Here is a 25,746-nt window from a genome sequence, read left to right on the forward strand (position 1 = left end):
CCGGACCGCGGGAGGCACGCGGGAGGACAGCGAGGGACGCATCCATGCTTATGGGCCTGGAGGAAGCCCCGGGTAAGTAAAAAACAACAGTTTTATTTATCTCTGGTTTTCTTTAACTATTCTCCCATGTGTATCAGGAGTTTGCCTGACTGCGCACATTACCACAAATAGTGATAATCGTAATCAGGTAATACGATTAAATTTTGCATACATTTTTTGAAATCATGCCTATACCTAATGACGATTTGTAAATTCAATTTATTTTGTATAATCATTCGTAATTTCACATACAGTTTCACGTAATTTTGTGCCAACTTTAGTGGTGAATAGCAAAGCCCTCATAGAAGCTACTGTCACCAAAACCGCTCCATATGTTAAGATGAATGGGGGTACAAGTAAAAAAACAAAAACACTTTTTTCAAAAAGACCTGGGGCTTGATTCACAAAGCAGTGCTAACTGTTAGCACGCCTGTGAAAACCCCCTTAGCACGTCTAAACGAGCTTTTCGCGCGTAAAACTTTATGCGCGTAAAACTTTAAAACTTCCGCGCGAAGTGCCCATTAAAGCCTATGGGACTTAGCACACGCCTAGGACTTTGCACGCGCAAAACTTTGTGCGCGATCTGATTGAGAAATCTGGTGCTAACCTACTTAGCACCCTTGTTAGCATGTCTAAAGACTTTAGACGTTCTAAGTAGGTTAGCACCGCTTTGTGAATCAAGCCCCTTGTAGTTTTTGAGAAAATCGACAGTTTTTCTTCACATTTTTCAAATTGATTTTCTCAAAAATCAGCATGTTTTTTTTACTTGTAGCCACTATTCTCCTAAGCATACGTGACAATAGATTGTGAGGAGTCTTTGCTGTTATCCGCTAAAGTCGGCACAACATTACATGAAAATTACGTGAAAATGTACACAAAATTACGAAGGATTACAATTACAAATTTAATTGTGAATTTCAATGCGAACTTACGTTTGTACGAAAAATTGTGCTCATCACTAACCACAAATAGTAAGAAGAGATAACGTGTAGAGCATAAGGATCCTTATCTTACCTAACAACCTCTAACCCCACTGAGATGGTCTGTTTAAATTAAGGCATCTTAATGACATGTATTTATGCTTGAAAAGAATATCTGTTTTCCCTTTTGATGTTGCATGTATATAGCTGTCTGTACCACCAGCTTGCAAACTAACAGGATATAAGCCCGACGAAGGCTGCAAGGCCGAAAGCTTGTTTATTCTTATTCATTTTTAGTTAGCCAATAAATGGTATCATCCTGATTTAAAACTTCTTGCTTTTACTGATGGCTATCACGGTACAATACCCTACTGCTACTAATATGTAAAAACAGCAAAGGCATGGTACATGGCCCCAAGCAATAAATGTACCTGCTACACAAGGCATAGCAGCAGCGGCGCTGGTGACTACACAGAGAATGCCACGCCTGGGGCTTCTAGGCTAAGCTTACACAGCATTACTCATGTTTTCAAATTGTCTTCAAGCTTAATTTTGGACATGATGTACAGCTTGTTACATGCTCCGAAGCGTTGTACCCACCTGTGAGTTTACTGTATATTAGCGTTACAGGGAAACATTTATTATATGTATGTATTGATCTGCAGGGCGAAACACTGTGCCCCAGATCCTAGCCAACCCTCATTTGTAGGAGTACTTAACCTCCCTGGCGGTAAGCCCGAGCTGAGCTCGGGCTATGCCGCGCAGGGGGAGATCTCAGCCCCTGGTGGGGTGATTTTTATGCTGTAAATTGCTGTGCGCGCAGCCAGCACTTTGCTAGCCGTGCGCACAGCTTGATCGCCGCCGCTCTGCGGCGATCGGCCGCACACAGCGGCAAAAGAGGGCCCCCCCCCCCCGCCAGAGCCCTGCGCTGCCCGGACCAATGAGTTCCGGGCAGCGCTATGGGCTGGATCGGAGGTGTCTGACGTCAGGACGTCGGCTGACGTCCATGACGTCATCCCGATCATCGCCATGGCGACAGGAGAAGCCAAACAGGGGAACGCGTTGTATACGCGTTCCCCTGTTTGCTATAGATGCCGGCGACGATCGCACTAGAGGGACACATGCGCCCTCTAGTGGTGTTTCATGTAGCTACCACTCTGGTAGATTTACATGAAACAAAAAAACTTTTTTTTAAAAAAAGTTTTTTTGCCAATTTGGCAAAAAAAATTAACCGCCAGGGAGGTTAAGAGGAAGTTCAGCCTATACAAACATACTGTCATTAAGTTACATTAGTTATGTTAATTAAAATAGATAGGTAATATAATATCTTACCCACCCTGTTGTAGTTAAAAGAACAGGCAAATGTTTGGGATTTCATGAGGGCAGCCATCTTTTTGGTTGAAAGGAGGGGACAGGGAGAATGAGACACAGTTCCAAATGTCCTGTGTCCTGATCACCCCGAGTCCCAGCTGTGCACACTAGACAACTAGAACAACATCAGAAATCCCATCATGCATTTCCCTCAGGGGAAAAAAGCCCGGTTAGATTTATTTGATGGTCGGAGCTTAGCTACTGTGCAGCTAGCAAAATGAGGCTTGGGTAAGAAAAACAAAGTTCTGGTGCTATGAAACTGTTAAAGAAACACCAAGCCTTTTCAGTGCTGCTGAGTAGATTTTTAGTCTAAGCTAAGAGGAATTAAAGGGAGCCTTAGAGCAGGGATGAACAGTAACTACGCAAGTGCGAATATACGCGTCGTAGTTCGCATCTATGCATCATAGTTCGTAGGCGAAGTTTCAAAACTACACTTACGCATTTACGCACAGTGAAGTACCGCTCTGTGTAGTTTACGCATGGTACACGTAGTTGACATGTGTATTGCGAAGTAAACTACGAATGCGGTAAACGCGTCTATTTTTCCGCGTACGGTTCAAATTTCCGCTTGTGCTTGCCCAGAAATACGAAATGCATCAGTAGTTGAAATTTGATTTAGAAGTCGTAGTTTGGTGAAGCGCAATTGCGGCAAACTACGCGTATTTACAGCGTGGCGTAGTTGGTTCACTACGATCATCCCTGCCTTAGAGTGACACTAAACTGACTAAAGTAGTAGCAGTAGGGTGTTGTACCGTGTTAGCCATCAGTAAAAGTAAGAAGTTTTAAATCAGGATGATACCATTTATTGGCTAACTAAAAAGAATAAGAATAAGCAAGCTTTCGGCTTTGCAGCCTTCATCGGGCTTACATACAGGACATAAGCCCGACGAAGGCTGCAAAGCCGAAAGCTTGCTTATTCTTTTTCTTTTTAGTTAGCCAATAAATGGTATCATCCTGATTTAAAACTTCTTACTTAAACTGACTAAAGCGAAAAACATTTTTTATGATATAATGAATTGTATGTGTAGTACGGATAAGGAATAGAACATTAGTAGCAAAGAAAAGAGTCTCATATTTTTATTCTCTGTTATATAGCTCTTTTTTTATACCATTACAACATACTTTAATATGTGCAGGTTACAAACTACACTCTGTATTTTAAAGGGAACCTAAACTGAGAAGGATATGGATTTTGCCTTTTAAAATAATACCAGTTGCCTGACCCTCCTGCTGATCCTGTGTCTATAATGCTTTTAGCCACAGCCCCTCAACAAGCATGCAGATTAGCTGCTCTGACTTAAGTCAGCCTGATTAGCTGCATGCTTGGTTCAGGTGTGTGATTCAGTCACTACTGCAGCCAAAGAGATCAGCATCACTGTCAGGCAACTGGTATTGTTTATAAGGAAACATCCATATCCCTCTCAGTTAAGGTTCCCTTTAAACTATGAAACAGAGCAGAGCTAATGACCCTTAGTCCTTTCATGCAGTAAAACCTTATCTGAAGTTACCTTTCACTGTTTCTTTGAGGTATATGTTTTAGCGTTAAAGGGAAGCAGAGACGAAGCACCCTTGTGTATTTTACCATATATATCAGTAAGAACATTAGAGAAAACACTTACCATGCTCTCTGTTTCATCCTCACTGCTAAAAGTGTCTTATCAGCTGTGATAAGAATCCCGGACTGAGCGTTCCGTCTGGCTTTGCAGGGAATAATTATACCTGAGTCATTATAGCAGAGCCACAAGGGGGCAGGCTTGGGTTTGAAGAGACACCAGAGAAGACAGACTCAGCTATAATCTTTCCGTAGCAAAGCTAGACTGAGTGCTCAGTCGGGGTTTCTTATCAGATTAAACAGAGAACAATGAAACAAAGAGCAGATTAGGTAGTTACTATCATGTTCCCACTGATGTATAAGGTAAAATACAAGAGGGTGCTTCATCTCTGGTTCTCTTTAAAAACAGCACTGTAGCTGACCCAAGATGGGGCAGAGAACTCAGAGAAGCTCTTTTGCATAGATAACAACTGAAGTTTCTTAACTCTTCCTGTACTGGAAACAATATGGGACTATTTTCTTTTCTAGTAATGTTCTGTTTCTTAGCTGTAATACACATACAAATCATTAGATCATACGTTTATTTTCACTTCAGATTTCCTTTAAGTGAGAGGAATACAGAGACTGCAATCTTGATTATCTATTAAACAATCACTTCTGTTCTAATGCTCCACGTCTAATAACTTAAAGTGAACCTCTTAAGGAAAAAAATAAAATAAAAATGAAACTTACCTTAGTAGCGGGAAGCCTCTGGATAGTCGATAGTAGGAATGATCGGAAAGCGCAAATTCCTTTACGCCGGAATATGCGGATTTCGCCAGCGCTTAATTCCGTTGCTATTAAAATTCTGCCGGATTTTTGCCAAATTCCGCGGAATTCCAGATTCCGGCGGAAGAATTAAAATAATCGCAAATGGAACCTTTTGCTCAATGGTAGCCCATAGAACCTATTGACTGTTCCCTTTGTCCTTCCTCCCTTCCCAGAGGGAGGAGGTGGGTCTGGTCTTCCAGGGACTTGTAAGATTTCAAAAGCCAGCTTACATACATTGGCCAGGAATCGAACCCAGGTCTAGTGCTTGGTAGGCAGCTCTCCTCACCACTATACCACCACCAACACTACATGCTGAAGCCAGCCTAGCATGTACCATTATGATATATCCAACAGAAAAATGAGCTTGCTTAGGGATTTGTAGGATGTCAAAAGCCAACTCACATACATTGGCTGGGAATCGAACCCAGGCCTACCGCTCTGTAGGCTGCTATCCTAACCATTATACCACCAACACAACACACTACAATGCTACATGCTGAAGCCAGCCTAGCATGTACCATTAAGATATATCCAAGAGAAAAATTAGCTTGTGTAGGGATTAGTAGGATGTCAAAAGCCAACTCACATACATTGCCCAGTAATCTAGGGGTATGGTGGGGGTGTGGTTAGAGGTGTGGCAGGGGTGTGCCCTCTTTCTTGCGTGGTAGCTGGATAGTGTAATGGTTAAGGGCTCTACCTCTGACACAGGAGACCAGGCTTCGAATCTCGGCTCTGCCTGTTCAGTAAGCCAGCACCTATTCAGTAGGAGATCTTGGGCAAGTCTCCCTAGCACTGCTACTGCCTATAGAGCGCATCCTAGTGGCTGCAGCTCTGGCGCTTTGAGTCTGCCAGGAGAAAAGCGCGATATAAATGTTCTATGTTTGTTTCGTTTTTCTTATCTCAAAAGTTGTTTCTTTGTGACACCATGCTTTTTCATGCAGACAGTGTAAGACTCTCCAGTGGACCGCCATATTGGGGACAGTGCATCGGATATGCTTCCTGTTGCGGCTGGCCCAGCATAGTGTGACACCACTGCAACAACAACCTTATACTTGTTGGTAGTATCAACAGAATTACCTAAACTGCAGTATAGTAAAGCAACCATAAGATGTCACTGTCTCTAAAATGACGCAATGATCTCTATGGTATCGTGACTTCCTGTATTCATTCTGTGTTCCTCTCTGATCTAAGTAAGCTGCACTTCCTGATAGTGGTGTATCATTTATCTCTGCATGTTTTCTTCTGTAAAGAGTTGTAGTTTGCTATACTGGGTGCCTATCTGCATGCACACAACACTCTGCTCCATCAATCAGGGCCAGCGCTACCATAGAGGCAAAGGGGGAAATTGCCCCAGAGGGCTCCCAAGGCATCTCCATCCCATCTTAACTGTTGCTCCCTGGGGCTTCTGCAGAGTCGTTGACAGAGCAGCGTCTCACCTGTGCTGGAGGGCAGCTGATACACTACACTGCCAAAGACTCAGCAGGGGCCCCAGTGAAAACCGTTAAAGCGGATCCAAAATGAAAAACTAACTATAACAAGTAACTTGTCTATATATCTTATGTAAAGTTTAGATAGTTTACACAGCAAATCTAGCTGCAAACAGCTTTAATAGAATATGATTATGTCTTTCTGTGATACAATGACAGCAGCCATGTTGTTTGTAAACATTACACAGAGGCAGGCTTATCTGCATCTTGAGCCATCAGCCTAATCCCCGCTCCTCCTCCCCTCTGCCTCTGAAATCAATGGCTAGTAACACCTTCCCCTCCTCCTACCCAGACTGAGCTCCCATGAGCCCTTGCTACTGCCAACTAGGCGCTCTGAAAACCTGTGGGCATGGCTTATTTCGTTTATAGGGAATTAGAGTATTAAAACAAAAACAAAAAAGTATTTGGCTTGAGGAATGCCCTATAAACAATAGGAAAAGAACACAATTAAGCAATGAGTAAACGTTCATCTCGGATCCACTTTAAAGGGGAACTGAAGAGAGAGGTATATGGAGGCTGCCATGTTTATTTCCTTTTAGACAATACCAGTTGCCTGGCAGCCCTGCTGATCCTCTGCCTCTAATACTATTAGCCATAGCCCCTGAACAAGCATGCAGCAGATCAGGTGTTTCAGTGGATCAGACTTATAAGTCTGATCTGACAAGACTAGCTGCATGCTTGTTTCTGGTTTTAATCAGATACTACTGCAGAGAAATAGACCAGCAGGGCTGCCAGGCAACTGGTATTGATTAAAAGGAAATAAACAGGACAGCCTCCATATACCTCTCTCTTCAGTTCCCCTTTAAGTTGGGTGGTTATTGGGAAGGAGGGTCAGCAGCCAGCTCAGGGGTCCAGGAGGGAAATTTGTTGCAAAAAAGGGCCCCTAATGCTGCTTTTTGGTTGGGGGGGGGGGGGTGTCTATTGGGGGGTCCCCGGATTTATTCTGCCCTGGGGCCCCTAACTTACTAGAACCGGCCCTGCCATCAATACTGTCACTGAAACACTATAGAGTATCTCAAAGAGGAGAGATTTATTCTGTTACATGTTTCTTCTGTAATCTGTATCACCCTGCCTTCCATCCAGCATAAAGCTTCCAGAATTATCCAGTTTATCACTGTTATTGTGTTGCATCTATTAAGTTGTATGGTAAACATCATTTGGCAGAAGAGACAGGAATCTGGCTGCTTTCTCGAATACATCAAGATGATGGCATATGCGTGTTACGAAACATGGAATATGCAAATACAGCAGGTGGAAAGCGCAAACACGATGGATGGAATACAGTACTGTATTTGCAAAAGCGGCTTGCTCGCTACAACATTCAGAATTCATAACTCTTCTGCATTTTCTTTCAGCAATAGGTCAGAACATGCTGATCAGACTGTGAAAAGCAGCAGCACGTTAGTGAGTCATCATTGTCTCTCTCCTCCCACATGCAAGGTGACATTAAAAGATTGGCTGCACAACAGTGCTCCTCCCTCTCTCCAGTCTGAGAGTAGCAGTGGTGGCTCAAGCTTCACATTTTTTGGGGGGGGAGGGGAGCACGACGTTGGCATGATGGCTGGTTGGTGCCCCTTTGGTGATCAAAATCGATGTTTGTATGGCAAGCATATTTTTTTGCCTAACTTAGGTGATAAAATTAAGGCTTAGTAGTTCAACATCGATAGGAGCCAAATGTAAACATCGCAAGCAGAATGCAGAGGCTTTTGAGCAGAACAGACTGTCCAAATGATGGTGCTATTATGAAAAAAAAAAACCTGAATTACCTGCAGATGTACTTGTCTAGTTGGCTGGCATGCCTTAATCCTTACTAGTTAGCAAGCTGCTCCTGAATGGACAGATCACAGACAAATTATTCCAGCCCCAACCTGTGTCTGACGACGAGGGGAGAGGGACGGTCAGGAGGGGGAGGAACACGGTGTATGTAATTCCTTATCTTAGTAGCTACTAGCTAAGCATTGCTGCAGACTAGGGCTTGTATTTTACAGACAGGACGTTTTTAATCAGGATAATACCATGTATTGGCTAATTAATTAGAAAAAAAGTAAGCTTTCAGCTACCGGTAGTAAGCATTCTTCAGACTCTAGCGCTGTTGACTACATTCAGAAGTGGATAGAGATGTTGTTGTGTGCAAATATAAGTGTCATCCAGATACAATTATTATAAGGGATCTTGCAAGGATTGTAAGGTATTTATGACAAATAGATAAGACACTTCATTTACTTAATGCCTACATAGGCTGACATAGAGAGTTTTTTACAGACCATATCCTGTTCACTGTACGCTCCTGGATCCTGGAAACAGTTGACTGTATGATACTGAGCAGGGGGAGGGGCACTCAGGGGGGCATAGTGATTTCCAGAAGGCGCTAGTGCCCCAGTGTAGCGAAAGCCACTGGGGAGCAGCTGTAACCTACAGTAGATTGCAGGAGGGAGAACCCAGCAGAATGTGCTAGCTGCATAAAAAACATATCTAGATTTATTAACTAATATTTTAAAAAGCAAATATGTTTACGTAACTGGATGAAATGGTGGCACTTCACGTCCGCCCGAAATGAAGCGGTAATGGTTTTTGCATTCTGATTATCTCCACTGCGATATGTTTTATTACTTTGCAAGCTTGGACTTTGCTCTTATCTCCAATGTGGCTGCTCACATGCCAGGAGCTTTTATCCAGAACAATAATTTATTAACGCCATCTGCAGAACATTAATATAAAAGTCTGTCGGCTGCCAGGGCGGAGTGGAAGTCCAGATAATGAGTGAACATTCTGGGCTACGGATATTGGACGGGGATTAAAGAGGACCTGTCATAACAATTCACTTGACATGAATCAGTATGGCACACATCAGTGTTACAGCATCGCATTATTATTCTGGGTTTATAAAATCAAAAAAAATCAAAAAAGAAAGTCCCCGCAAAGAGAAACTCCTCATGTTGTGCTCTGTCATGTGATGTGCAGCTAAGGCAAATGATCACATGACTTCTAGCGATAACTGGCAAGTTCCTGCTGTTTCAAGAATGCTTTATTGTACCTTCCAGCTAAAGCACGTCTGAAGAGCCACCGCAAAAAGATACTCACCTCAGTAGAGGGAAGCCTCTGGATAGTGGCTACGCACTCACTTGTGTACAAGCCCGACCATACTGCGCATGCATGAGTATGGTCCAATGCCTTCGCAGTAGCAGGAAGCTGCTTGCAGGTTACTTCTTAGGTAATTACTGTATTTTGTGACATATACAGTAAGACACACTTTTTCTCACCCAAAAATGGGGAGAAAATAGACACTGTGTCTTATATGACCAATGTTAGGGAATCCCCGACTTACGAACGCCCGGCGATATGAACTGCCGACCTGCCGCAATGTCGGGGAGTATTGTGTCCTCCCTCCTCCGCTCCCCATGAATAATGTAAATCAGTAGCAGCATGGCTCAGTGGGGTCACCTAATCCATCAGCTCCAGCGGTGATCAGAGACCTCTCTTCTCCCTTACAGCTCCCCTAGTGCCAGCTTCTGCTGATGACGCGATCAGAAGAGAGGTCTCTGATCAACGCTGGAGCTGATGGGTTAGGTGACCACACTGAGCCGTGCCGCTGCTGCTTTACATTATTCGGGGGAGTGGAGGACACAATAGGACATCTAGGGGACACATGGGGGACCAGAAGGGGATACACTGAGGACAGAAGGGGTCACATGGGGGAACAGAAGGGGAGAGAAGGGGATACATGGGGAACAGAAGGGGACACACTGGTGGTGAGAAGGGACACATTTGGGTCAGAAGGGGACACATGGGGTGCAGAAGGGGACACATGGGGGGACAGTAGGGAACACATGGGGTAACAGTAGGGGACATATGAGGGACAGAAGGGGATACATGACGGACAGAAGGGGACACAGGAGGACATAATAATTGGGAGGGAGAACAACTACAAGATGCCCCTTCACCATGGACGCACCAGGCTTAGTATATTATTTTTCCCTCCGCTTTTGGTGCGTTTTAAGGTCCGGAGCGTCTTATAGTCCGAAAAATACGGTATGTTTTTTTTTTACTTTAATAAAGGGGAGCCATGAGGGCCAATAAGGCTCTATGGAATCCAGAGCCTTTCCGCTAAATAGGTGAGGTCTTAAAGCGGGATCAGCCACATAACCAAATTTGATTTAAAACTGCAGTGTGTTTAAAATACTGGCAAAACGTGGACAGTACAATACTGTTATGTAAGTAGATGAAGTATTTTTATTTATCTACATTTATATGTGTCTTTTTTCCCCTGGCATAGTATGGCTAATCCTCCTGCTTTAAGGTATGTGCACACAAGCAATAACCATCAGACAAAATGGTTGATAATGACCATTTCCGCTAATGATCATTCTATGAGTACAGCAGCCACCGACTGATTCTGCTCGGACATCGGCCGTCATTAAGGATCTGTCCTATCGGATCCTTAACAGCCCCTGATGTCAAACACCCCTGCACTCCCCCAACCCCCACCCAACGGATGGAAGCCACTCAGTCATCACCCAATTGCAGCCCTCCCCCCTTCAGAATAGCAACAAGGCTAGGGGTGTGTCTGTACAGCATCGTTCCCTGAATTGTCGCCCTGACTCGTTTCCCGATCCCCAATGGGCGACAGTCATCGGATGTGTGTATGTAGCTTAACTTTTTTTTTTTTTTTTTTACAACTCGCTTCAAGGTCTTTTTAATTAAAAAATAAACAGCCATACAGCGATTTTCCAGTCCCGGGTAACGGGAGCAATGCCAGCCTCACCTGGCGGACAGGGTAGGTTGTGCGACAATCATTAACCGTATGTGTCTAGACATGAAGCAATTATCATTCAGAGCAATATTTGCCCAAGCATTTCTGCACAGATAAGTCGGTGTTGCCGGTTTTGTTTATTAACTTTTGAAAAGTGAATGATTTTCAAAAGGTGGAAGTTTATCTTCCCACAAATCATTTATTCTTCCCCCCCCCCAGGTTTTATCTGAATTTATTATGTGTTCTTGTAAGCCTTAAAGAGACACTGAAGCGAAAAAAAAAAAATGATATAGTGAATTGGTTGTGTACTATGAATAATTACTAGAAGTTTAGCAGCAAAGAAAATATTCTCATACTTTTATTTTCAGGTATATAGTGTTTTTTCTAACATTGCATCATTCTATAATATGTGCAGATTACACAACACTCAGCATTCACAATGAGTCTTTCAGAGCAGTCTGTGAAGTAAGGACTTCTCCTCTGGCAGAGAAAAAGTAAACAGTTCACTTACAGTTGAGATAATAAAAGTCAGATAACAGCCCTCTCCAGGACTAACTTAGTCGGAGAGTTAATGGCCTGTTTGCATAGAGATAACAACTGGAGTTTCTTAACTCTTCCTGTACTGGAAACAATTAGACTGATGTATCTGATCTTAATGTTTTATTTCTTAGCTGTACTACACATACATATCATAATATCATCATTTTTTTTTCGCTTCAGTGTCTCTTTAAAGGGGACCCAGATTCAAGTTGCCCAACCATGCATGTCTAAGTTCAAATTGTTTGTTCATGATAGCGGGCGTCGCCGTAGTAACCACTGGTGCCCAGTCAGGAGATTAAAGCCTGGGGAACAGGGCAGGGGGGGGGAGGGGGTTCTGACCTGGACCGGGATTGTGCATTTTACTGCCTAAGGCCCACAGTTAGCGGCCTAGCAATAGGGGTTGCAGAGGTAGCGACCGCATTGGGGCCCTTGGGTCATAGGGGCAGTCCCTTAAGCACTATATTAGCTCTCTATTGGTCCTGTGCTCATAATAATCACTTCTATAGATACTTTGATTAGTAGTAATCATTAACAAACTGTTCCGCATTCCCTTCTTGTACCTCTGACACTGTGGAAATCCTTGGCAGGTTTTGGTGCACCGTATCAATTGTTATGTATGGAGTGCTTCCGGGGCCCCATTGTAAAACTTGCCCCGGGGCCCATAGCTCCTTAGCTACGCCACTGCCCACAGTCACCAGTCCCCTCGCCCCATCCTGTGCTCGCCCTATCCTGTGCTCCCCCGGTCCTATGCTCCACTGCTCGCCCCTGTGAAAGAAGCGTGGCCACGGACCGGGTCTGTGATTGCTGTGGTTTATATGTTTGGCAGTTTAAAGAAAACCTGAACTGAAAATTAAAAGTCAAAATAAACATACACAAGTCATACTTACCTCCTGTGTAGTCTACTCCTCAATCTATTTTTCCTCTCCTGCGTCCTGTTTATCCACTGTGATCAATAGAATTCTCCGTCCTCCATTTTGAAAATATCCATTACCCCATAACAGCTTCCTGGTCAGCACACTGTTAAACTGTAACATTGCCCACTTGAGCCATAGGGAAACATGGACACATCAGTTCTCCTCTCAGCTGTAACTGACAGGAACTGATATATAACTGACAGCAACTGATATATTTCAGTTCTGACAAAATGTTGTCAGAACTGGAAGGGATTATTGTCAGAAGAAAATGGTGAGCTTCTGAGAGGAACTGATGGCAAGGTAACTATGTAATGTTCATTTCAAGTTACCTCATGTGTTTATTTTAAATAATTTTACTCAGTACAGGTTCTCTTTAACTACCTGAGTGTGCCAGTCCCTTGCTTCCTGGCGCCCTTGGCCATGGCCTTTGTGGCCTTGCCTCAAATCCGGCCGTGGGTCCGAAGCCCACAAACCTCTCTGGAATCTTCTTAGATTTTTATATTGAGTCCTGTGTCTGGCTTTAGATTCTCTTTAAAGCATGAGGGTCCAGCCATACTATCCCAGGGAGAAAAAACACATAAATAAGTAGATAAATACTTTTTCTACTTACATAACAAATGTATTGTACTGCCCAAATCTTGATTTCAGTTAGTGTTATATAGCAAATAAAGAGAAAACTGTTCCAGGCATTTTTCATCTTTACTGCCTCTGACTGGAGCCAATCCTGATGTAATTTCCTCCTTTACTCTCTTTATTTCTCCTCTGCCTGAAACGGTGTATGTAGAACTGCACTGTCATATCTAGTTTGCTTTGTAAAAACACGTGAGCAGAACATAGATCGGATTTCAGCAGCTTCTGCAGAGTGGTGAGGTGATTTATCTTCTATTTCCCTTCTCAGCCTTGTGTTTCACTGAACTGCCCTCAGCCAATCAGTGAGGAGCAGGAATGTGGAAGGTGAAGAAAGTGAGCTAACAAGGCTTTTCTTAGCTTCCCTCTCCCTGGCAAAGTATGAGAATAGAGCCAGGCTGACTGAGATAAGATTCATTACAGCAGACACATTTATGATTATATCGGAATGCTTGCAATGTAGGGCCAGGATGCAGACTACATAATAAACACGGAGCAGTGGGTAATAGAAATCTGATTTTATGGTTGGCAATCCCTCTCTTAAGGAAAACTATAATTTACTTGATCCAATCAAGTAAAATAAGCATTTGATTACGCTATTGCACTAATAAGGTTGCAGTGATATCAGATGCATTCGCTGCTGCAGTATTAGTCTTATCAGGGAAATGGGAGGGGCCATATCTAAAGAAAAATGGCACTGTGCTGTCATGTGATAAGAGCAAGTCCTATGCTGCTTTGGCTTAGTGTTTTGGGTTTTTTTCAATGCCCTAACTGAAGGAAGGAGTGGCTCACCCAAGATTTGATGGTTGACCGTTGGCCCCTCCCCTTGTCCCTTCGATGCGGTGAAGGTCTCCTACCCCCTTGGGGAAAAAAAACACTAACAAAGCATAATGTGTCCAACTCCATGTTTGACAGGGGATGGTGTTGTTGAGGTTCATAGACATAGGCAGCATTCCTCCTCCTCCAAATAGGGCGAGTTGAGATGACAACAAAAAACATAAAAAGTGAAAGTACAAAAAATATATACTTACCTATAGAGAGGGAAGCCTCTGGATCCTATAGTAGAGCTATCCCGTTGCTCTCCTGGTCGGCTCCATGCTGCGCCTGTGCAGCCTCCCACGGTGGGGGATTCAAACAGGGTGACTGTGCTGGAATGAGGGGACCATAAGAAGAACAGGAAGGCTCTATAGGTCCCAGAGCCCTTCCTCTCCGTAGGTAAGTACCTGTTTTGTTTTGTATTTATTTCCATTGACATTGGCTATAATTCCAGTCTCATTTGGACACAACGCTTTCACCCATTTCTCCTCTGGATCATTCAGATGTTCATTGGCAAAGTGCAGACGGGCCCGTACATGTGCAGTCCTGAGCAAGGGGACCTTGCGGGCTCTGCAAGGTTTGAGACCTTCAAGCCGTTGTGTGTTACCCATGGTTTTCTTGGTGACAATGGTTCCAGCTGCCCTGAGATCATTGACAAGTTCACACCGTGTAGTTCTGGGCTGCTTTTTCACCATTCTCATGATCATTGCAACTCAACAAGATGAGATCTTGCATGAAGTCCTAGACAGAAGGAGAGTGACAGTTATTTTGTTTTCCTTCCATTTGCCAATTACCATGCCAACTGTTGTTACCGTCTTACTAAGCTGCTTGGCGATAGTCTTGTAGACCAGACCAGCCTACAATCTTGTCCCTGACATTGAAAGGTTAAAGGGGCACTATGGTGAAAAATTGTTAATATTTAAAATATGTGCAAACATAAACAGATAAGAAGTACGTTTCTTCCAGAGTAAAATGAGCCATAAATTACTTTTTCCCTACGTTGCTGTCACTTACAGTAGGTAGAAGGAATCTGACAAAAGCGACAGGTTTTGAACTAGTCCATCTCTTCATGGGGGGATACTCAGGGATTTATTTATTTTCAAAAGCACTTAGTGAATCACAGTTGCTCTGTCCAACTGCCAAAAAACTTTGTAGCGAGCAGGGAGGCTAGCCAGCATCATTGTTTAAATCCTTTTTAGGGAAGATCTTTATAAAGAACTAGTGGACCTAAGCCCGTTTAAAAACGGGCTAGGTCTGTCACTGTGTATGCGCCCGCACATTTCCGCCACGCGCGCCCACCACGCACGCCCAACCGCGCACGCCCAGGGACGGATCTAGGGGGCGGGCAAGCGGGTATCTTGCCCCAGGCGCAGTTTGATGAATTCTTGAAAAAGGCGGCAAAATGAATGGCAGTTTAGGCGCCAAAACCTGACCTTTAGGCACCAGAACCTGACCTAGCCCAAGGCGCAACTTGGTCTTCATCCGTCCCTGCGCTCGCCGGCCCATCCACCCCTTCGCTCGTCATCCCTTGACGCGCGTCACTCTCCCTCAGTGTCTCCGCGTCCCTGCACATGTGCAGAGCGCATGTGGGACACACACAGGGACATGGGACGCAGAGACAATAAGGTTTTATTATAGAGGATAAAAGCCTTGCTGAGAATCTCCTATGAAGAGATGGACTAGTCCAAACCTGTCACTTCTGTGAGATTTCTACTACCTACTGTAAGTGACAGCAACATAGGAGAAAAGTAATTTATGGCTCATTTTACTCTGGAAAAAAACATACTCCTTATTTGTCTATGTTTGCACATATTTTACAATTTTTCGCCATAGCGCCCCTTTAAGGTGGCTAGTTTAGAATCGAATTGATTGCTTCTGTGGACAGGCGTCTTTTATACGTACAGGTCCTGTAACAAGCTGGGATTAGGAGCCCTCCCTTACAGAGGGTACTCCTAATGTCAGCTTGTTACCTGCATACAGTGAAGACACCTGGGAGCCTGAAATCTTATTTCACTTATTACAATGCACATCAAGCTCTGACTATGGGGCTTGGAATTTTTGAAGGTTCTTTTTGTTGTTATTCTGTCTCTCACACTAACTACAATAACCCTACCATTACAATTACAGACTGGCCAATTCTCGGTCAGAGGGTAAGCAAGGAAAATCAGCAAGGGATCAAATACTTACTTTGCCTCTCCTGGGTGAACCTCCCAGCCTGGGGGTCCATCTTACAAGGGTAATATAACATAAGGGTGACCTCGGGATCTTCACGCCCATGACTAACGTGTAGCCAGGGCCGGATCAACCATAAGGCAATGTAGGCATGTGCCTACAGGCGCCGGATGATGGAAAGGCGGCTCACTCCCCTCCCCCAGTGCCTTCCTCCCTCCTCCCCTATGCAGAGTCCCGAGCACAGCATAAATGAGAGGTTACTCACTCAGCTCTAGGCATACCACTGACAAGATCTCCCTTCAGGCACTACTAGCTACTTAAAGAGAACCCGAGGCGGGGTTCTTCCATCGCAATCCATATACAGAGGCTGGGTCTGTCTATAGAGCCCAGCCTCTGTTGCTAGTTAGTTCCCTCCAAAGCCCCCCCTGCGCGCTGTCAGACCCCATAAAACACAGCCGCGCTACGCGGCTGTGTTTACCTCATTACTGTCAGTCTCGGCTGCTCCCCCGCCTGCTGAATCGCTCCGGTCCCCGCCCGCGTCCCTTCCCACCAATCAGCGGCGAGGGAAGGGACTTGGGCGGGACCAGAGCGATTCAGCAGGCTGGGGAGCAGCCGAGACTGACAGTAGTGAGGTAAACACGCTGCGTGTCGCCAGCGCGGCTGTGCTTTAAGGGGTCTGACAGCGCGCAGGGGGGGGCTTTGAAGGAAACTAACTAGCAACAGAGGCTGGGCTCTATAGACAGACCCAGCCTCTGTATATGGATTGCGATGGAAGAACCCCACCTCGGGTTCTCTTTAATACTGAGGGACAGGGTACCTCTGGCTACCTAATACTAAGGGACACCAGCAGCTACCTACACTGGGCAGGGGAAGTAAGGGAGAAGTGACAGCTGGACCAGCCAGCACACTTGCGGTGCGGTTCGGCGGGGTTTGCAGGTTCATGGAGGGAGAAGTCTAGAGGACATCTGTGCCTAGAGGCTCCTGTAAAGTGAATCCAGCGTGTAGCCACAAAACTACCTGATCTGTATCTGAGTATCACAGGGAGGTATGGTAATTATTTGGGGGCCCCTCCACACCTCTGGGCCCGCTGCAGTTGCAGGGGCTGCTCCTCTGTAGTAACGCCCTTGAAACTGTATATTCTTCACACCACTAATTTACTGTATATACTCGCATTTAAGCCTAATTTTTCAGCACAAAAAATGTGCTGAAAAGTTACCCCCTCGGCTTACATGCGAGTCAGTGGAGCAGAACAGTTGGTGGAGCAGGTTTTGTTACGGGCAGGTTTTGTTACTGGCTCCCTGCTGTGTCTGTGCCCCCATCCCTTGCAACATGGTGTGCATAGTGCGCTGCTCAGTCAGGACTACCTGTGTGCCTTGGCTTGTAGAGCCGAGCCTGCAAGCAATGTGTCAGTGGTGCAATGATCGGGGATTCTTCCTGTGTGGCAAATTCTGTGTCTCATATCTATGACGCCATCTAGTGGGGCCTTGAGACACAGCTGTATCATCCTTGGGGCACATCTGGCTATGGGGATGGAGGCTGACTTGTACTGGGGGCACATCTAGCTACTGTGAAAGGGGCTTATTTGCGAGTCAATCAACTTTTCCTGGTTTCTGAGGGAAAAGTTGGTACCTCGGCTTATATGCAGGCCGGTTTATATGCGAGGGTATACGGTATGTACAGGAGTGAAGAAACGTTTTGCTTCCAACACTCCTGATAGGGCCGGTGCTTCCATACAGGCAAAGGGTGCAACTACCCCAGGGCCCCAGAGCCTGTAGGGGCCCCCAAGGTGTGTGTCCCCGCCCCTCCAGCTATGATTACCCCATACATGCCTGCAGGGAATGAGGAAGAGAGGCGCCATGGGAGAAGTCCAGAGTGTAGAGCGCGGTGCTGCCTCCTGTGTCCTGCCTGGATTATGTAAGACCCCAATGCGTGTCCCCTCCTCTGCAGCTATGGTGACCCCATATAGGCCTGCAGGGAGTGAGGAAAAGAGGTGCTGTGGGGAGGAGTCTGGAGTGTAGAGCATGGTGCTGCCTCCTCTGTCCTGCCTGGATTGGGTTAGACCCCCCTGTGTGTCCCCGCCCCTCCAGCTATGGTGACCCCATATAGGCCTGCAGGGAATGAGGAAGAGAGGCGCTGTGGGGAGGAGTCTGGAGTGTAGAGCATGGTGCTGCCTCCTGTGTCCTGCCTGGTTTAGGTAAGACCCTGTAGTGTGTCCCGCCCCTCCAGCTGTGGTGACCCCATACATGCCTGCAGGGAATGAGGAAGAGAGGCGCTGTGGGGAGAAGTCCGGAGTGGAGAGCATGGTGCTGCCTCCTGTGTCCTGCCTAGATTAGGTAAGACCCTGCTGTGTGTCTCCACCCTCCAGCTATGGTGACCCCATACATGCCTGCAGGGAATTCGGAAGAGAGGCACTGTGGGGAGAAGTCTGGAGTGTAGAGCATGGTGCTGCCTCCTCTGTCCTCCCTGGATTAGGTAAGGCCCCAATGTGTGTCCGCATCCTCCAGCTATGGTGACCCCATACATGCCTGCAAGGAATGGGGAAGAGAAGCGCTGTGGGGAGAAGTCCAGAATGTAGAGCACGGTGCTGCCTCCTGTGTCCTGCCTGCATTGGTTAATACCCCAATGTGTGTGTCCCCTCCTCTCCAGCTATGGTGACCCCATACAGGCCTGCAGGGAACGAGGAAGAGAGGTGCTGTGGGGAGAAGTCTGGAGTGTAGTGCGTGGTGCTGCCTCCTGTGTCCTGCCTGGATTAGGTAAGACCCTGCTCTGTGTCCCCGCCCCTCCAGCTATGGTGACCCCATACATGCCTGCAGGGAGTTAGGAAAAGAGGAGCTGTGGGGAGAAGTCCGAAGTGTGGAGCATGGTGCTGCCTCCTTTGTGCCTGCCCCTGCCCTATTACAGCTAAAACCAGCCCTGACTCCTGATACAGTGGCGCTAGAAAGTAAAGTTTGTGAACCATTTTTTAATCATGCCAAACAAAATCACCCAAAATGATCACTAAACATCATTTCAGGCAATGGTGATATGAGGGTGGGTATATGATATGGGTATGTGTAGCATAACACATCCAGTGGGAGTGACCCAGCTGAACTTCCACTAGTAGAATCTTCAAAAAAGATCTGGATCCCATTCAAAGTTTATTTCAGAACATTTCCCACCACCACAATGGTGAGTTTCTCTCTTTGGGGCCCATTACTTCAGCACTGCCTGTTCCCTCCTGTTGGTGGCTCCCGGTCAGGCCATAGGCTCCTCCATCACACCAGAAGGGATCCTGATCCGTGCCAAGTAGGAGCCGCCCTGACAGATTCTCTTTAATCTGTAGAACAATGGTTTTGGCTTCCATCCACCATCCCCGTCCCATAAGTGAAACACTGGAGGCCTGCATAATGTATGCATGAGATGTGACTTATAGCTTCTCCTCCAGCAGTAGAGACTCTCCGCCACCCAGTTGCACAACTGCAAGGCGATGCTAATTCTGGCTGGATTTGCCGGGCCATCGTCTCTCCGCTCACAGAAGCAAGCCGTGAAAGGCAGGAGCCGGCTCCGAGGGTTTAATCTGCAGTGATGGTGGCCATTCGCCAAGGACTTTTCATCCCTTCCTCCGTCTCATTCCAGACATTTTCCATCCATTTTCCCATGTAAAGTAATGTGATTATTCAGGGAGGTGTTTTATATCTGTGACAGGGAGATACGGGCCGGGCCAAGCTGGCTCCCGAGCAGCAGGTGATTACTTAGTCAGCTGGAGGATTCGCATTGGGAAAACTGGTGATTAGCTGTGCGGAGGAGATACTGGTCCTCAACAAGCCGAACATCTGAGGGATTCTGCTGATTGCCTCTGGAGAGTCTTCAAAGCGCGAGACCAGCAATACCTGCAAGTCCCTGGTTATGTCCCGCCTGAGAAAATGTTTGGCTTTGGGCATCTTGCTTTAACTCTTTAGCACCCAATTTATTTAGAGTTTAAAATGAACCAGAGACGAAGCACCCTCATGTATTTTACCATATGTATCAGTAGGAACATTAGAGAAAACACCTACCCTGCTCTCTGTTTCATCCTTCACTGCTCAGCCTGCTTCTTATTAGCCCTGATAAAATCCCCGACTGAGCTGAATCATTATACCAGAGCCACAAGGGGGCAGGCTTGGGCTTCAAAAGACATCAGAGAAGACTGACTCAGCTATAATGATTCCTGAGCAAAGCCAGACTGAATGCTCAGTCAGGGATTTTATTAGGGCTGTTAACACGCAGGCTGAGCAGTGAAGGATGAAACAGAGAGCAGGGTAGGTGTTTTCTCTAATGTTCCCACTGATATATATATGGTGAAATACATGAGGGTGCTTCGTTTCTGGTTCCCCTTAAATAACAAGATACACTGGGGCACGACATGAAAAGCAGGGGCATTCGAGCTTTGCCACTGTGCCGGGTTCCCCACTCCATATGCAACACAAAAAGGGCAATGCAGGTGAACCCCAGTGCTCCCACCAATGTGGGGGGGAACCACCCACTGCAGCTCCTAGGGACAGGTCAGTGTAGGGAGGGGGACCCCGGAGAGGGATACCTGCATGCTGTGCCCCCTGCTGGTCACATGATCTACAATTGTGTGCGACTGAGGTCTCTCTCCTGTCTATGGACACCCATTTCGGCTCTTGCTGCATTTAGTACTGCAGACACAGGTGCATGTATTTGCCTCTTTTTATTAGCTGACAGGCTGTCTGTGGGCCCATTTGAAAGGCAAGTGCTGTCTTGGAGTGTGCATTTGTTTCCTGTGTTTGGCATTATTTACAGGATTGCAAGTGTTCCAGGCCAACTTATTTTAGCAAATTTTTTTGTATTTCTTACTTTTTATATTTCCTTGCTTCTAATTAGTACTGTTATGTGTATTTATGTCCACTTGTCACTAGGGGGCAGTGTGAGACTATGACAGAGGACTTCTGCTTTCGGTTCCTATATTTTCTGTTAGCAGGGAGAGATCAAAGCATTCCAAGAATTTAGAGCACAACGAGTTCTGCCGGTGGAGGGCAAAAGCAGTGCACTTATCTCCAACCAGATAACTATACTGAAGCTGCTTATGGGTTAACCTCCTTGGCGGTATGGACGAGCTCAGCTCGTCCATGACCGCCACTGTGTATCGCTCAGACCCAGGTGGGCCAATTTGCACCATTTTTTTTAAAAACACGCAGCTAGCACTTTGCTAGCTGCATGTTGTACGCGATCGCCTCGGCTCGTCGCCGATCCGCCACTATCTGACGTGTAACAGGCCCCCCCGGGACCCCTGCGCAGCCTGGCCAATCAGTGCCAGGCAGCGCTGAGGGGTGGATCGGGACTCCATGTGATGTCACGACGTCGATGACGTCATTGTGATCGTCGCCATGGCGACGGGGAAGCCCTAAAGGAAATCCCGTTCAGAACGGGATTTCCTGGTGGGTTTGATCGCCGGCGGCGATCGGAAGGGGCGGGGGGATGCCACTAGGCTAGCTACATGATTTAAATAAAAAAAAAAATTCAAAAAATAGTGCTGCGCAACCTCCCTGGCAATGTTATTAGAACACCAGGGGGTTAAACACTTAAAAAAAAATTGAGCAATCGGTTGAGTTTACCTCCTTAAAACAGAAGGTATTTGCGATAATTCAGCTTAAAGTGAGAAACTGTGGTTTCCCATAATGCATCACTCATGAATATGCAAATCATCTCTTTACGCCCCTGTAGCTAGGCTTACATCCAGAACCGCTGGTGTATAGCCAGCCTATAGCTTATACATTTAACAGAGCCACATCAACCCAAAGTGCAGACAGCCTGTTTTGGACTTTCTGGTGTTCCTCAGGGATTAGTATGGCTCTATGGGATAGGACTGGCCTTGGACCAGAACAACAGAATACCCAAATGGTTCATGATTAGAATCACTAGGAACAGGGGTGAGCCTGAGGTGCCTGGCACCTGGGTGCAAGATTTTCTCTGGCGCCTATGGGAGTGGTTAAAATAACCGCGCCCAAGCACATAACCGCACCCATGTCCTGCCTAATCACACCCACACCTTCCACCTCTTTACGCATGCATGTGATACCCCATTCCTACCCCTCTTCCATGGGCTTGCTCCTGGCTGGCTTTGGCTGCCTGCGAGTCTGCTAGTCTCTGGACTGACTCAGGCTGAGAGGCTCTGCGAGTGCGACGCAGTCACACACTGCGTATTTATGGCTGCCTGCGGCCACCCTACTCTTGCTCGCTGACTCCTCCCCCTGCCAAGCCCAAGCGTGAGGTGGGCTGCCTGTATCTTTACCGTTGCGCCGCGCAGCCTGCCAGTGTTGCCAACCTTTCACGTTATTTTTTACTGACAAAAGATTATTTTTACTGACAACATTTCCCCACTAAATGCACATAAGAGGCAGCTTTTCCCCATGTAAATGCACATAACAAGAGACCGCTTTTCCCCATGTAAATGCACATAACAAGAGACAGCTTTTCACCAGTAAATGCACGTAACAAGAGACAGCTTTTAACTAGTAAATGCACATAACAAGAGACAGCTTTTCACCAGTAAATGCCCGTAATAAGAGACAGCTTTTCACCAGTAAATGCACGTAACAAGAGACAGCTTTTCACCAGTAAATGCACATAACAAGAGACAGCTTTTCACCAGTAAATGCACTTAATAAGAGACAGCTTTTCACCAGTAAATGCATGTAACAAGAGACAGCTTTTCACCAGTAAATGCACGTAACAAGAGACAGCTTTTCACCAGTAAATGCACGTAACAAGAGACAGCTTTTCACCAGTAAATGCACGTAACAAGAGACAGCTTTTCACCAGTAAATGCACGTAATAAGAGACAGTTTTTCACTAGTAAATGCACGTAACAAGAGACAGCTTTTCACCAGTAAATGCACGTAACAAGAGACTGCTTTTCACCAGTAAATGCACGTAACAAGAGACAGCTTTTCACCAGTAAATGCACGTAACAAGTGAATGCTTTTCACCAGTAAATGCACATAATAAGAGACAGCTTTTTACCAGCAAATGCACATAATAAGAGACAGCTTTTCACCAGCAAATGCACATAATAAGAGACAGATTTTAACCAGTAAATGCACATAATGACAAACAGCCAGTGTCCCTAGAATATATAGCCAGGGATGTATGTGCCCAGTATATGTAGGCAGGGGTATATGTCCCCAGTATATGTAGGCAGGTGTATATGTCCCAGTATATGTAGGCAGGGGTATATGTCCCAGTATATGTAGCCAGGGGGTATATGTGCCCAGTATATGTAGCCAGGGGGTATATGTGCCCAGTATACGTAGCCAGGGGGTATATGTGCCCAGTATATGTAGCCAGGGGGTATACAGTATGTGCCCAGTATATGTAGCTAGGGGGTATATGTGCCCAGTATATGTAGCCAGGGGGTATATGTGCCCAGTATATGGAGCCAGGGGGTATATGTGCCCAGTATATGTAGCCAGGGGGTATATGTGCCCAGTATACGTAGCCAGGGGGTATATGTGCCCAGTATATGTAGCCAGGGGGTATACAGTATGTGCCCAGTATATGTAGCCAGGGGGTATATGTGCCCAGTATATGTAGCCAGGGGGTATATGTGCCCAGTATATAGAGCCAGGGGGTATATGTGCCCAGTATATGTAGCCAGGGGGTATATGTGCCCAGTATATGTAGCCAGGGGGTATATGTGCCCAGTATATGTAGCCAGAGGGTATATGTGCCCAGTATATGTAGCCAGAGGTATAGGGTCCCCGTTTAGGTAGTGAGCAACAGGAGCGCGCCCTCCTCCCCTCTCCTCTCCTCTAGTTGGCTGATGGTGTAATGGTTAAGGGCTTTGCCTCTGACACAGGAGACCAGGGTTCGAATCTCGGCTCTGCCTGTTCAGTAAGCCAGCACTAATTCAGTAGGAGACCTTTGGCAAGTCTCCCTTACACTGCTACTGCCAATAGAGCGCGCCCTAGTGGCTGCTGCTCTGCTCTGGCGCTTTAAGTCCGCAAGGAGAAAAGCGCAATATAAATGTTATTTGTCTTGTTGTCTTGTCTAGCCGCTGCCGCCGCTCCCCCATCACCTTGCAGCAGCTTCAGACCTCAATCAGCGGGCGACCCGACCAGTAAGAGGGCGCCGGACGCACCCGCTCTATATGCGGAAGTGATGTCACTTCCGCATATCAGTGCGGCGTGCTGGGTCCTAGCGCCCGCCCGCCTGATCGAGGTCTAACGCGGCGCCGGCGGATAGAGGGAGGGGTGGAGCTGCTTCGGCCACAGCGGGAGAGCGGAGGCAGGCGCCTGGGTGGTACAATTGTATCTATTCTCCTTCTCCTAAAAATGACTTTTTAAAATATTCCACAGTTATAGTTTATATTTAAATCTACTTTTTAAGTGCTTACTGTTGTATGGTTTTTGCTCATTGACACATTCATTAAAGTATGCCAGAGCTTTAATACATGAACTATTGACCCTTTTTATCTCTTTCCTACTCTCAGTAGCTATTTTCTGCTAGGAACATGTTTTATAGTTGTAATTTCTTATCAGTGAGGGACACACTATAATCTCATCATGTCACATGTCACCTCAGGTATCCTTTAAAACACAAGGTATTTGTGATAATTCAGCGAGCAACTGTGGTTTTCCACAATGCATTACTAATCTCTATAAATGACAAGTATTTCTCTTTCTTTGTAGAATGTCTAGTGCAAAGAAACTTAAAGGGACCCCTATCATGAAAAAATGTAAAATGTAAAATACAAACATATAAAATGTACATTTTTTTCCCAGAGTAAAATGTACTATAAATTACTTTTTCCCATATTGTTGTCACTTAGGTAGCAAAAAGCTGACCGATCTGACAGATTTTTGACTTGTCAAACTTTTCATGGAAGATTCTCAGAATTATTTTTTATTCTTAAAAGAAAAGCACTCCTTGAAAAGGATATACACAAAGATGTCAGCCCGCTTTCCTTATAGTTTTTACATATGTGTTATGGCAGTTTGACTGGCCAATTGCAGTTCTGTGGGTGCTTTTGTAAATAAATAAAAAGTAACTAAGGACCCCCATTGGGACATGGACTAGCCCAAAACCTTGGATCTATTTGATTTTAACTACCTACTGGAAGTGACAGTAACATAGAAAAAAAAGTAATTTATAGTGCATTTAACACTACGAGAAATGCACATTTTATATGTACTGTATGTATTTTACATTGCACAATAGTTTGCAATAGTTGTCCTTTAACCACTTTCTGTCCCTACGACATGAAAATAAGTCTCTACACTCTCCTCCCTACAAAATCTTAGATAATAATGTTTATTTACCTCTGACCTGATAACATCACTACAGAGTTGTAAAGCAATGACAGCAAACCCCTCTCCTCCTCCTAAGGAATTCAATAACATAATAAAATAATTAGTAAACAAAAGTAAAATACACATTCTAGGAGCAGACAGTAGCAGACTGTATACATTACTTAATTGTTGTATCTAATACATTATGAAAACAAATGAACTGTTTAAATAAACAGGAGGGATAGACAAATAAAATGAGTGTGTTTAGTGTACAATAGAACCGTTTACATTAAAGCTACAATGTATGACAATGGATAAATTGTATATTTTTTCACTTTTGTCCTTATTTTCCTTTTAAAATGCATAGAAAATAAGGTAATTACTAAAAACAAATAACAGCCACAAAAAGCCTAATTTGTCCTGAAAAACAACAACAATATATACTGTAGATCATTCAGTTGTGATAATTATTGATAAAT

The 25,746-nt window shown here is 45.4% G+C and overlaps 1 long non-coding RNA gene across 6 annotated transcripts in view; it reads right to left on the reverse strand.

Moving 5' to 3' along the window:
- The window catches only part of LOC137525897 (uncharacterized), a 110,879-nt gene that overhangs the window by 14,952 nt on the left and 70,181 nt on the right, over positions 1-25,746 (reverse strand). For all 6 annotated transcript variants that reach the window (XR_011023054.1, XR_011023050.1, XR_011023051.1 and 3 more), the window contains exons 2-3: positions 25,298-25,359; positions 14,042-14,567 (exon numbers count right to left, since the gene is read on the reverse strand). This is a non-coding gene — a long non-coding RNA (uncharacterized lncRNA). The remainder of the gene's footprint in view (positions 1-14,041; positions 14,568-25,297; positions 25,360-25,746) is intronic.

Source organism: Hyperolius riggenbachi, chromosome 7 (assembly GCF_040937935.1).
Source record: "Hyperolius riggenbachi isolate aHypRig1 chromosome 7, aHypRig1.pri, whole genome shotgun sequence".
In the NCBI taxonomy this organism is placed as follows: domain Eukaryota; kingdom Metazoa; phylum Chordata; class Amphibia; order Anura; family Hyperoliidae; genus Hyperolius; species Hyperolius riggenbachi.